The sequence below is a fragment of the Natrix helvetica genome (genome assembly GCF_964273705.1).
Source record: "Natrix helvetica genome assembly, chromosome: 1".
Classification (NCBI taxonomy): Eukaryota; Metazoa; Chordata; class Lepidosauria; order Squamata; family Natricidae; genus Natrix; species Natrix helvetica.
The window spans coordinates 354,552,632-354,565,630 of NC_138548.1; the positions used below are offsets into that span (position 1 = coordinate 354,552,632).

The window sequence follows — 12,999 nt, forward strand, 5'->3', positions numbered from 1 at the left end:
AAACAGATGAAAAAATTGAAAATATCAAACAATTGATGATGAAATTTGAGGACTACAAAAAAATTGAAGAAAAAGATGATCAAAGAGAGAAGAAAATTGGAGATGTTGACAGTAGACTGAGTGTGGTGGAAAAAGATAACAGCGGAATATTGGGATGGGAGATTGAAAGGTCAGAATTCTTTCTAATATTCCAAAATATAGAAGAAGAAAAAGGAGAGAATTTGGCACAAATAATAAAAGAAATTCTGATAGATGTTCTGGAGATAACCCAAGAGAAGATGATGGATGGTATAGACGAGGTGTTTCGAGTTTATGCAAGATATGCAGCGAGGAATGCTCTCCCAAGGGAAGTTCATGTAAGATTTACTAAGAAAGCAATCAAGACACAAATACTACAAAAAGCAAGAGACAGAAAACTGGAATATAAAGGCAAGGAAATTGTAGTTCTGAAACAAATTCCAAGAAGAGAGAGAGGAGGAGAGAATACCAATTCCTGACTAAAATTTTACTTTAAAAAGGTGTCAATTACAGATGGCTTATACCAGAAGGTCTAATGTTTGTATGGAAGGACAAAGATACAGAATAGACACAACTGAAAAAGCAGAAGCATTTTTCATAGAACATCTGAGAGGGAAGGCTGAGGAGGCTGGAAAATAATAATTATTGACAGAACTTCAAGAGGCGTCTACAGCCGAGTCTGAGAAAGAAGAAGGTGCTGTAGGCGGGATTGAGATAGAAGGTGCTGTAGGCGGCATTGACACTAGAGAACCACGAGAACCGAGATCAACTACAGCTATAAATCCTACTTATAAAACATAAGCATGATAGAGAAAAAAAAATGATCACAATCAATGTGCAGATGAAAAGTGTGCAGCAGCTGCCAAAAAAGCCAACACAGTTCTAGGCTGCATCAACAGAGGGATGGAATCAAGATCACGTGAAGTGTTAATACCACTTTATAATGCCTTGGTAAGGCCACACTTGGAATACTGCGTTCCGTTCTGGTCGCCACGATGTAAAAAAGATGTGGAGACTCTAGAAAGAGTGCAGAGAAGAGCAACAAAGATGATTAGGGGACTGGAGACTAAAACATATGAAGAACGGTTGCAGGAACTTGGTATGTCTCGCTTAAGAGAAAGAAGGACTAGGGGAGACATGATTGCAGTGTTCCAATATCTCAGGGGTTGCCACAAAGAAGAGGGAGTCAAACTATTCTCCAAGGCACCTGAGGGTAGAACAAGAAGCAATGGATGGAAACTAATCAAGGAGAGAAGCAACTTAGAACTGAGGAGACATTTCCTGACAGTTAGAACAATTAATCAGTGGAACAGCTTGCCTCCAGAAGTTTTGAATGCCCCAACACTGGAAGTCTTTAAGAAGATGTTGGATAGCCATCTGTCTGAAACGGTATAGGGTTTCCTGCCTAGGCAGGGGGTTGGACTAGAAGGCCTCCAAGGTCCCTTCCAACTCTACTATTGTATTGTAATGTAAATGGACTTAACTCAGCAATTAAAAGAAAAATATTCCATAAATTAGAAAAGTTAAAACTGGACATAATCTGTCTACAAAAAGTGCATATTCAAAAGCAATATGAACATTTATTGGTACAGTCAAAATTGGGGAAAATATTTACTACCTTGGCAAGCTGTAAGAAAAGAGGAATGATCTTTTACATTAAAGATACAATTCCAGCGGAACAAATCTATACAGATGATGATGGAAGAATTTTGATGGTGGAAATTATGGACAATAACAAGAAAATACTTTTAATAGCAATCTACGCTCCTAACGATAAGCAAGATGAATTTTATAAAAATACACAGGAAAATAATCGATTTGGACTTCGCTAATATTTGTATGATGGGTGATTTCAATGGAATTGTAGACCAGAATATGGACTATAAAACACAAAAAACTACAAAGCTAAATAGAAAACTACTCCCCAAATCCTTTTTAAAAACGACGGATGAAATAGACCTGAAAGATGTCTGGAGAGAAAGAAACCCTACAAAAAAACCCAATATACTTTTTATTCAAGTAGATATTTATCATGCTCTAGAATCGACATGATATGGGTTACAACGGAACTGATCTGTAACATACAGGAAATTGAGATAGAAACAAGCACCTGAGCAGACCACAATCCAATGACAATTAAATGGAAAGGACAAAGGAAAAGATCTAGATGGACGTTAAATAATGCTATACTAAAAGAGAAGGATTTTGTACAGAAAATGGAAAAAGAACTGGCTTTCTTCTTTAAAGAAAATAGAAAAGAAGATACATCAATGCAGAATCTGTGGGATACAATGAAGGCCTACACCAGCGGCTTGATAATAGACTATACAAGGAAGAGAAACATAAAGACAAATTTTCAAAGGGCTAGACAATGAATATAAGGCTCTTGAAAAAGAGTTACAGAAACCGCCACCAAAAAAAAAAAGACATTAAAATAAAAATGGACATGAATAAACCCAAAATGGGGCTATTGGAAAAGGAGGAATTAGCACAAAAAATTAGCGGTGCTAAACAGATTTTGAAAATGCAAACAAACCAGGTAGATGGTTGGCGTATAAACTGAAAAAAGAGAGAGAATCAAAGAAAATACTGCAATTAATAGATGATCAAGGGCAAATTTGTTATGGAAATGAAGAGAAGAAAAAAATTATACAAGAATACTATGGTAAATTATATGAACAAGAGAATATAGAAGAGGGAGGAGTTAAATATTTTTACAGGAATCCAATCTTCCCCAGATACCCAAAGAAACCGAAACAATGTTAGAAGGTAAAATAACTATGATGGAGCTAACTAACCGAAGCGCTTAAAAAACAAAACAACGGAAAGGCCCCAAGCCCGGATGGGCTGTCAATGGAATTTTGCAAGACACTCCCGGAATCGTTGTCTCTTCCACTATTAGAAGTTATGAATGAGGTGATGTCAGAGAGGATACCCAAATCATGGTCAGAAGCATATATCAACCTTCTGCCAAAAGAGGAGGCTGATCTATTACAAATTAAGAACTACAGACCTATCTCCCTGTTAAACTCAGATTATAAGCTATTTGCTTCAATATTGGAAGAACGACTCAAAAAATATTTAAATAGTTTCATTCACTCTGATCAAAATGGTTTTTTTTACCAAAGAAGATAAATGAAAGTTAATATGAGAATAATTTTGGACACTTTGGAGTATTATGAGGTGCATCTCGAAAAACAAATGGCTTTGGTGTTCTTAGATGCACAGAAAGCATTTGATAATGTGAATTGGCGATTTATATTCTTACAACTGGAACAGATGGGCTTTGGTAAGAAATTTACCCAAACTATACAAACCATATATCATAAACAAACAGCAAAGATAATGATAAATGGAGAACTGACAGATTCTATTGAAATAAAGGGACGAGACAAGGCTGCCCACTATCACCTCTACTTTTTGTTTTAACATTAGAAGTTTTAAATAGAAATATCAGAGAAGAAATAAAAGGAATGAAAATTAAAAAGGAAGAATACAAACTACAAGCATTTGCAGATGATCTGGTTTTCATCTTAGAGGATCCATTAGAAACTGCACCCAAATTGATAGAAAAAATAGAGGAATAAGGAAAAGTAGCAGGTTTGAAAATAAACAAAGATAAAATGAAGATTTTGACAAAGAATATATCATCAAGGCAAAAGGAAGAATTGGCGGAAGCCTTGGAGATTCAAGTCACGAATAAGGTTAAATATCTGGGGATATACTTAACCGCAAGATGCAGTACACTCAAAGAGAACAACTACCATAAACTTAAACAGCAAATTGAGATTGATCTGATGAAATGGGAAAATCTACAACTATCAATGATAGGGAGAATATCTACAATCAAAATGAATATCTTACCCAGAATCTTATATTTGTTCCAGACAATTCCAATTAGATTAAGGAAAGACTACTTTGACAATTTAAATAAAATAGTGCTGAAGTACATTTGGCAGGGGAAAAAAGCAAGAATAAAATTACAGGATGCTAAAATAAGAGGAAGATTGGGCCTGCCTAACTGGGAATTATATTATCAGGCAACAAGCTTGATGTGGGTTAAGGAGTGGATAACATTAAGGAATTCCAGACTACCGACTGTAGAAGGACAGGATTTATTGTTGCGATGGCATGCTTTTTATGGTACAAGGGAACTAAAAGCAAGGGTATTTTAGAAGACACTACTTACGGGAGGCTTTGCTATTAAATTGGGAGAAGATTAAAAGGCAACATTACTTAAAAATTCCAGTCTGGCTATCAACTATTGAAGCTTTTTCATATCCAATAATATACAAAAAGGAACAAACAGTTAGATATGGTGAAATACTGAATGCAGAGGGTGAACTTAAATTTATGCAAGAGTTGGAACAGGAAGGAATAAGGATGAATTGATTTTCATATGTGCAAATACAATCTATATATGACAAAGATCGTAAAACGGAAGGCTTCTGTGATAAAATGACTGAGCTAGATAAAATTCTGACAGGTGCTGATGAAAAAGTAATCAAAAAATTATATGGACACTTACTAGAGGTTAAGCTAGAGGAAGAACAAGTTAAAGAACCTATGATACCTTGGGGGGAAAATTTGGACATGGGATTGAACTAGAGAAGTGGCAGAAATTGTAGTCTCAAAATTATAAAATGACAATGTCAACAGCATATAAGGAATTTGCAAAAAATTGGAAAAATGCGAAAGTACCAACGCAGGAAGAAGTTATTCGAAAAATAATGGAATGTGCTGAAATGAGCAAATTGACATTGAAATTAGAGCACAAGAAGATGAACAATTTTATAAGGTGTGGGATTTGTTCTATTAGTGGTTAGATAAAAAAACATGGAAATGAAAAATGTTGGAGAATTTTTTATACTGTAAGAATAATAGAATGATAAAGGTGATATCATAAAGGCATATTATTATTACATAGACTAAGAATGATGCAAAGGAATGTTGGTATATACACGGATCCAATACCTAGAATATTTTGTTTAAAATGAAGGAATAACAATTGTAGCTGAACAAATGATGTATAATGATAATAATGTACCTATGTATATCTGATGGATAATCTGTGACTTTATATACAACTGAAAGTGGTGATGCACAAAAGCCTGTAACCAAACGACATGCTATATGTAACTGATGAAGGTTTTATGTTTTATGTTTTGTTTGTCCCAAAATGTAAAAAAAGAAAAGAAAAAAAAAGAAAAAAGTTTATGTTACAATAAAAAAGAAACATGCCACATTGCTGCAATAATCTCTTATATTAATCATGATTTATTCGACACATGGAAGACTACCCAGATTCAAGTTCGAAATATCCATTCAATGATGAAATTTGCTTGTTTAACTGGGTCAATCATTGAATTCTTATAGCAATGCAAAGGGTTGTTTTCAAATACTGTCCAGTGAAAAAGAAACTACACCCTCGTTGATTTCTATGGTTTTACTTATCAGGACATAATAAATATTATCGCAACAGAACAGAAGAGAATAATTGAGTTTGGAGGGACCTTGGAGGTCTTCTAGTCCATCCCGTTCAGGCAGGAGACCCTATTCCATCCTGATCAAATGGCTGTCCAATCTCCTCTTAAAGCCCTCCAGTGATGGGAGCACCCACAACCTCTGGAGGGAAGCCATTCCCAAAGAATCCACCTTCACTTGGAAGAGACTTTTCCAATCTTCCCACCAGAAGGAAAATTGCAGCCACCAGTTTCACAGCCTGCAGCACCAGTGGGCTTAAATTCGGGGAGGGAAGGAACCTGCAGCAGCTGAGATGCTTCAGCCCAGTTGCTTCTCTGCTTCCAGGACTCTCCTCCCACCTGCCCTCCACTCACCTTCCAGCTGTTGCTTCAACCATGGGAAGAGCACAAAAGCCGCTCTGCGCACCACTCTCCTCCCATGAGTGATCCGGAAGAGGAAGTTGCTCTGCGCTTCTCCTCTCCTCCCATCCTTTCTAGCAATAAAGTACTCAGTGGTTTAAAACTCCTTTTTTAAGCTCAAGCACGGATGGCATTACTGAATTGATGCCTTTCTAGGCACAGATGTTTCCTGACCGCCATCTAGCGACAGGAGGTGGAAAAACCACGCTTGTCTAATCTCCACAAAGGCGTTTGAAGATGTTTTCACTCATTACATGGCATCAAGTCCTTTTATCTCCTTTTTATCTCCTTTGCAACTGAGCCAAGTGAAATAGTGAAACGTCACTCTACTTAGCCCCTTTCTTATTGCCTTTGGGTCAGTCTTGATGTCTGGCCTTGTAGTTTCCTTGGCAAGGGTATTTGGAAGTGGTTTCCCCCCTTTTCTTCACCATTACCCCAAACTAGACCTTCCTCCTCCCCACAAAATCTGCCCATTGACCTTTTCCTGCTGCTCCCAGAGCAAATTCAAGGCTCCAGCTTTCAAGATCAACCAATCAATCAATGACAATAGAGCTGCAAGGGACTGTTGGAAGAAATGTCCTTCTGGGTTCGGCTCCAAGTGGGGAAAAAGACACTGGAGACATGGAGGCTGCTTGGAAAAATGGCTTTAATGGTGGACAGGACCACATGGCTTGAGTCCTGAACAGAAAAGGTGATCACATGCTTCAATGTTGGTGGAGAAGAAGAGAAGGGAAGAGAAGAAAATGAAGAAGGGCTTGCAGGGCTTTTTATAATCTGTTCGGCCCCACCTCTCTGTTTCCTGTTCCTGTGTAAGAAATGCATTCTGATTGGTTGTCAGACTCCCATGGGCCCATGCAGGGGCAACTCTCTAGGCTGAGTCCAGGTTTGGTTGAATTCTCAGAGTTCTCAGATGCCATGTGGGGAGTTGGGTAAAGGGCCAATATTATCATGCCTTAATCCCATCCCCCTGGAGCTGAAGGGGAGAACTATTTATTATGTAAAGTGGATGAGCTTGGCCTTCTTAATGGCCCATTGACAAAGTGGGGATGGGCAGGAAGCTGCAGGAATTTACTTTGTGTTTAAAACGTGTTTCTCCCTTTTTCACATCCAGGAAAATATAATATTCTGCCTTTTCAATATTTCCTAGGATATTTCATTTTTCTAGGAGAGGGCTGGGTGATAACTTCCTACAGAAGTTTTAAAAAAGCACCGAAGGCAGCATTGCCATTATCAGTTCCATATTGTTTCCAAGTGAAGAAAGTTAGCACACAAACACCCTCTTAGAAGAATGGAATATGTTAGTAAACATTAGAAAGGCAGAATATTATATTTTCCCTAAAGGAGAAACATGTTTATAAAGACAGATACTCAAAGCCTCAGCTCTCTGCCCCAAGTAGAAACAAGGGGCCAGTTTTTATAAATGCAGATTTGGTAATCCATTCAAGACAGGATTAAAACCCCAAGGAAGTCAGCATCTAGGATTAATTACATTTGCTAAACAAGATTAAAAACCCCAACTCATTGCCGGACTTTGGGAGACAAACTACCATATTTTTCGGAGTATAAGCACCTTTTTCCCCTCAAAAAAGAGGGTGAAAATCTGGGGGCGTTATACACTGAATACAGCATTTTTGGCCTCTGGAAACCCCCCCCCCTTTTGCAAAAATGGCCATGCATAGTCTTTAGTAGTCTTATAGTGTGTTCCTGGGGGCTGGGGAGGGCAAAAATGAGCGAAAAATGGGCTGTTTTTTGCTTGTTTTTGTCCCACCCCCACCCCCAGGAGCACTCTATAAGACTGCTGCCCCCCCTTTTTTTAAAAAAAAACGGGCCCGTTTTTGCAAAAAAACAGGCTATTTTTGGGAGGTCTGCAGGGTGCAATTTTTTTTTAATTTGCCTCTTCAAATCTTGGTGCGTCTTATACCCCAGTGTGTCTTATACTCTAAAAAATACGGTAATTAAAATCAAATAACAAAATACACAAAACAAGCCTCTAAGGTAGACCATAACCTACTACTACCGGTAGATAAAGTAGAAAAATGTGGGTTGGACAGCATCACCACCAGATGGATTCGTAACTGGCTGACCAACCGCACTCAACGTGTACTCCTCAATGGAACTGCATCTACATGGAGGGAAGTATGCAGTGGAGTACCCCAAGGCTCTGTTTTAGGCCCAGTACTCTTCAACATCTTCATCAATGATTTGGATGAGGGAATAAATGGGGAACTCATCAAATTTGCAGATGACACCAAGCTGGCAGGAATAGCCAACACTCCAGAAGATAGGCTTAAGATACAGAAGGATCTTGACAAACTTGAACATTGGGCACTATCTAACAAAATGAAATTCAATGGTGAAAAGAGTAAGGTTCTACAATTAGTCAACAAAAACGAAATGCACAGGTACAGTATAGGTGGTACCTTGCTCAACAGTAGTAACTGTGAGAGGGATCTTGGAGTCCTAGTGGACAACCATTTAAATATGAGCCAGCAGTGTGCAGCAGCTGCCAAAAAAGCCAACACAGTTCTAGGCTGCATCAACAGAGGGATAGAATCAAGATCACGTGAAGTGTTAATACCACTTTATAATGCTTTGGTAAGGCCATACCTGGAGTACTGTATTCAGTTTTGGTCACCACGATGTAGAAAAGATGTGGAGACTCTAGAAAGAGTGCAGAGAAGAGCAACAAAGATGATTAGGAGACTGGAGACTAAAACATATGAAGAACTGTTGCAGGAACTGGGTATGTCTAGTTTAATAGAAAGAAGGACTAGGGGAGACATGATAGCAGTGTTCCAATATCTCAGGGGTTGCCACAAAGAAGAGGGAGTCAAACTATTCTCCAAGGCACCTGAGGGTAGAACAAGAAGCAATGGGTGGAAACTAATGAAGCAGAGAAGCAACTTAGAACTGAGGAGAAATTTCCTGACAGTTAGAACAATTAATCAGTGGAACAGCTTGCCTCCAGAAGTTGTGAATGCCCCAACACTGGACGTCTTTAAGAAGATGTTGGATAGCCATTTGTCTGAAACGGTATAGGGTTTCCTGCCTAGGCAGGGGGTTGGACTAGAAGACCTCCAAGGTCCCTTCCAACTCTGCTATTGTATTCTTGTAAATTACAAAATGCTGTAGAACAAACTGCATAAAAGTCCATGTGCTCATCAAACCAAGTGTTCAGCTACCCAGAATCACACATGCTTGGTGGCTCTGCTTCACTATTAAAATCATCTTTCCAATCAGCGTCTATGTTTCCAGTGTCTTTTTCCCCACTTGGAACTGAATCCAGATGGACATATCTTACAACACAAGAAAAGAACATGTCCATAAAACAACAAAACAAGCCTAATATAAAGGAAAACCAGTTTTAAAGCATGCACCACCAATGGAATAAAATTTGGGGAGTGAAGGAATATGTAGTGTAGAAAGTTAGCACCCACTCCTCTCCTAGAAGAAATATGTAAAAGTCAGAATATTATATTTCCCTAGAGGGAGAAAGCATCCCCTGCACTCTTTAATAGCCCACAGTAGATGTCAGCACTTACAAAGAGATAGGTAGCACTATTCATAAGCAAATACTGTCAACCCTGAAGCTGATCCGGCTGAAGCCATCAGTGCTGCCACATTAGAGCAAGGAGGTTGGAGGGGGGATTAGAGATAGCTGGGATGGTGTAGTCATAATAAAATACTTTCTCCTGAGAACCAAGAATGTTCTCATACCTGGCCAGATACAGTAGGAGTGATGTCACCAGACCAGCGGACGCTGCAGTGATTGGGCTATATGACTGTTTGGGATTGAGAGGAAAACTTTTAATTAGGTGAAAACAAGGGGTCCCTCAGAGTTGGTTTTAACCAGATTTGTGCCAATTCGATATTTCCAATGAAGCTATCCTTTTAGGACAGGCATGTCCAAAGTGCGGCCCGGGGGCCAAATGTGGCCCTTTTTCAAATTTCAAGCGGCCCGCAGCCTCTTCTCCCCACTGGAGTTATTTGTTTAGTCTTTCATAAAATACTGTATTTTTCGAAGTATAAAGATGCATCTTTTTCCCCTCAAAAAAGAGGCTAAAAATCTGGCTGCATCTTATACACTGAATACAGCATTTTTTGCCTCCCAAAACTCTGCCCCCTTCACCAAAATGGCTGCGCATAGCCTTTAGGAGGTTTTCAGAGTGATCCTGGGGGCTGTGGAGGGCATAAATGAGCAAAAAACAGGCCATTTTTTGCTCAACTTTGCCCCCCCCCCAGCCCCCAGGAGCACTCTAGAAGCCTCTTAAAGGCTATTCATGCCCTTTAAAAAATAGGCCCATTTTCGTGGGAGAGTGCAAAAACTTTTTTTTTAATTTGCCTCTTCAAAATCTTGGTGCGTCTTATACTCCGAAAAATACGGTAGTTAATTCGCATTTAATGTTAAGGGTTCAAAGAATGTCAGGCTGAATGATCGGCCCCACACATTTTCACCTCACCAAATCTGGCCCTCCTCGCAAAAAGTTTGGACACCCCTGTTTTAGGAATTTACCTGCCTCTGGGGTTTGCTTGCGATGGATCTGTTACTCGGAACCCTGACATTAAACCAACTCTCTACTAAACTGTAAGGAAACTTTTCGCTCCATTTGGAGATGCTTATTTGGGGTCCTGAGCCCCAACCGCTTAGCCGGCCTACCAGGCAGAAGGAAGACTCGGGAAAGATGGAGAAGAGGATGGAGGTGATGGCGGGCACGGATGGAGCTTGTGCAGGGGTTGCTGAAACCCTACAGTACCCCTCCTTGCCCCAGCGGGTGACTGCCATGCTTGCCTGCCTTCCACATTGCCTTACTGGCGGTCCTCCATGCTCGCTTGCCTTCTGAGGTCGCCGTCCAGCCCAGCCTGGCCAGTCATTGGGCGGACGGCCCTTGGTGGAAATGCAGACCCTGTGCTGGAGCTGAGAAGGGTGGCGGTGGCGGAGATGCTGTGGGAGGGCAAGCAGACATACCAAGGCTGCTGCACATGCACCCGCCCCTCCCTGCTGCAAGTCAATCCAAAGAGGGGAGGAAGAGGATGCAGAAAAGGCTGCCTTCCACCCGTGGGCTTCTCATGCTGGCTCCGCAGGGCTTCACGGGGATTGGGGGCAGGAGCGGTTTGGCACGTTTGTTCCCCGGGCAGCAAAACAGACCAAATCAAAAAGGATGGAGTGGAGCTGGTCAAGGGAACAACCCCTGGCTTATTGAGTCTAACCGTGGTTGATGGGCCTTTCCTTGAGATGGGGGGGGTGTAGACCCAAATTGCACCCCACTGCGAGCGTCTCTCAGCCGTTGTGTGCAGGGAAAAATCTTGCACAGTAAAGAAAACCTTGTGTGAGTCTGAGGCAATTAACAGCTTCTCGAACTGGGAAAGTTTTTCTTAACTGTGCAAAGTTTTCCCCTGCACAGAATGGCTGAGAGATGCTCACAGTGGAGTGCAATTTGGGGGGGGCAGGGGATGGAGCAGGGCACGAGATACGCATCTTACCGGAGGCTGGTAGCTCCGGCTCTTGCGGCTTTTTCGGAGTTTTCTTTAAAAAAAAAAAACCCTACCTCTCCAGACAAGCTTAAAAACGTCCGAGGTTGCTTTGGGAGCGGGCAGGCAGGTGGGCAGCATTCCCCCCCCTCCCTGGGTGCTTGCAGCCTCGGAGCAAATCCCATCACTTGCACAATAAAGAAAATGGCACGATTGCCAGAAGTTCTTAATTGCCTTTACTGTGCAAGGGCCAGGAGTGGCTGCAGGCCCCCGGGGAGGGGGCGGGAATGCTGCCTGTCTGCCTGCCCCCTCCCAGAGCAACCTCAGAAGTTTTCAAGCTCATCTGGATAGGGTTTTTTTTTAAGAAAACCCCGAAAAAGCCACAAGATCCAGAGATGCTAATCTCCGGTAAGATGTGCATCTTGTGGCCTATCCCCTTCCCCACCTGCCACCCCCAAATTGTGCCCAACTGTGAGCATCTCTCAGCCATTGTAGGCACAGAAAACCCTTGTGTTAAGTAATTAAGCTCCCCGTTAGAAGAGCGAGTATGCAGAGAAGCGTAATGAGAGTGATATGGAATAACACGCACAAACCAGCATACAGAGACACTGAATAGTATAAAAATATAGTAGTTTACTGTTGTGGCCCAGCAGGAGCCATTGGAGCTGCCACCAGACTCCGACAGCGAGGGTCCCTATGAGTCAGCTCTGGAGGATGTGGAGGACCCTGGACAGGGTTCCAACTCTGAGCAGGGCGCAGAGGGGCTGGTTGGCCACCAGGAGGCGCCTGAGCCTTGGGCCAGTGGGGAGGAGAAAAGGGAGTGTTCTCCTGATTTCATGCCTTGGAGCAGTGGGGAGGAAACAAGGGAGTGGTTTCTGGATGCTCGGCAACGGAGAGCTGATAGACGTAGAAACCAACTACGCACTTATTTCAAGAGATAATTGGATGCAGGTGATCGTAATCAGGCTCCTCTCAAGGCTATTTAAGGAAGGGACTTTCCGACAGTTGTTTTGCAGGATTCAACTGATCATTAGAGTTGGAGACGCTCTTAGATCTGTGTCGTACCTTGGTAGGCTGGATTGCTGCCAAAGTGTTCAACTGGATTGCTGCCATTCTGTTCCTTGGACCTCGGCAGGCTGGAGTGCTGCCAAGGTGGTTATCTGGATCTTGGCAGACTGGATTGCTGCCAAAGTGTTTCGCTGTACCTGGATTGCTGCCAATTTTGTTATCTGGACCCCGGCAGGCTGGATTGCTGCCAAGGTTGAAACTGTATGTAATAAAAGCATATTGCAGAGACTTTGTTTCGGAGTGACTTGTTATACAAGAGGAGGGGGTCAGAACAGTTTACTATGTAGAAATATAGAGGTATTCAGAGTTCGGTTAACAGTCCAAGTCATACACGGTTCAGTAATTCATTTATCAAATAGTCAGTCTAACACACAAAGTATAGCTAAACAGTAGCAAACCACAATACCTCAAAAATACACCAGCATCTAACAAAACAGAGAGAGAGAGAGATCTAACAACCATTCCGGCTGCCTCTCATGGCCGCTTGAGGTAACAAGCCAATCACATCTGTTAAGCATTTAAAGTAACAGTAATCATAGCTTATATACATTGCCAAGCCAAG

General features: G+C 41.4%; 1 protein-coding gene across 4 annotated transcripts in view; it reads right to left on the reverse strand.

The window, feature by feature from the left end:
* LOC309384263 (uncharacterized protein) overlaps positions 1 to 12,999 on the reverse strand; it is a 108,335-nt gene that overhangs the window by 4,310 nt on the left and 91,026 nt on the right. Inside the window, exon 1 of one of the 4 annotated variants that reach the window (XM_081937537.1) lies at positions 5,856 to 6,083. The exons of 2 other annotated variants lie outside the window; for them this stretch is intronic. The gene's annotated coding sequence lies outside the window, so the exon portion shown is untranslated. Of the gene's footprint in view, positions 1 to 5,673; positions 6,084 to 12,999 lie in introns of those variants that run through there. One more of the 4 variants, XM_081937538.1, reaches the window with a different exon arrangement.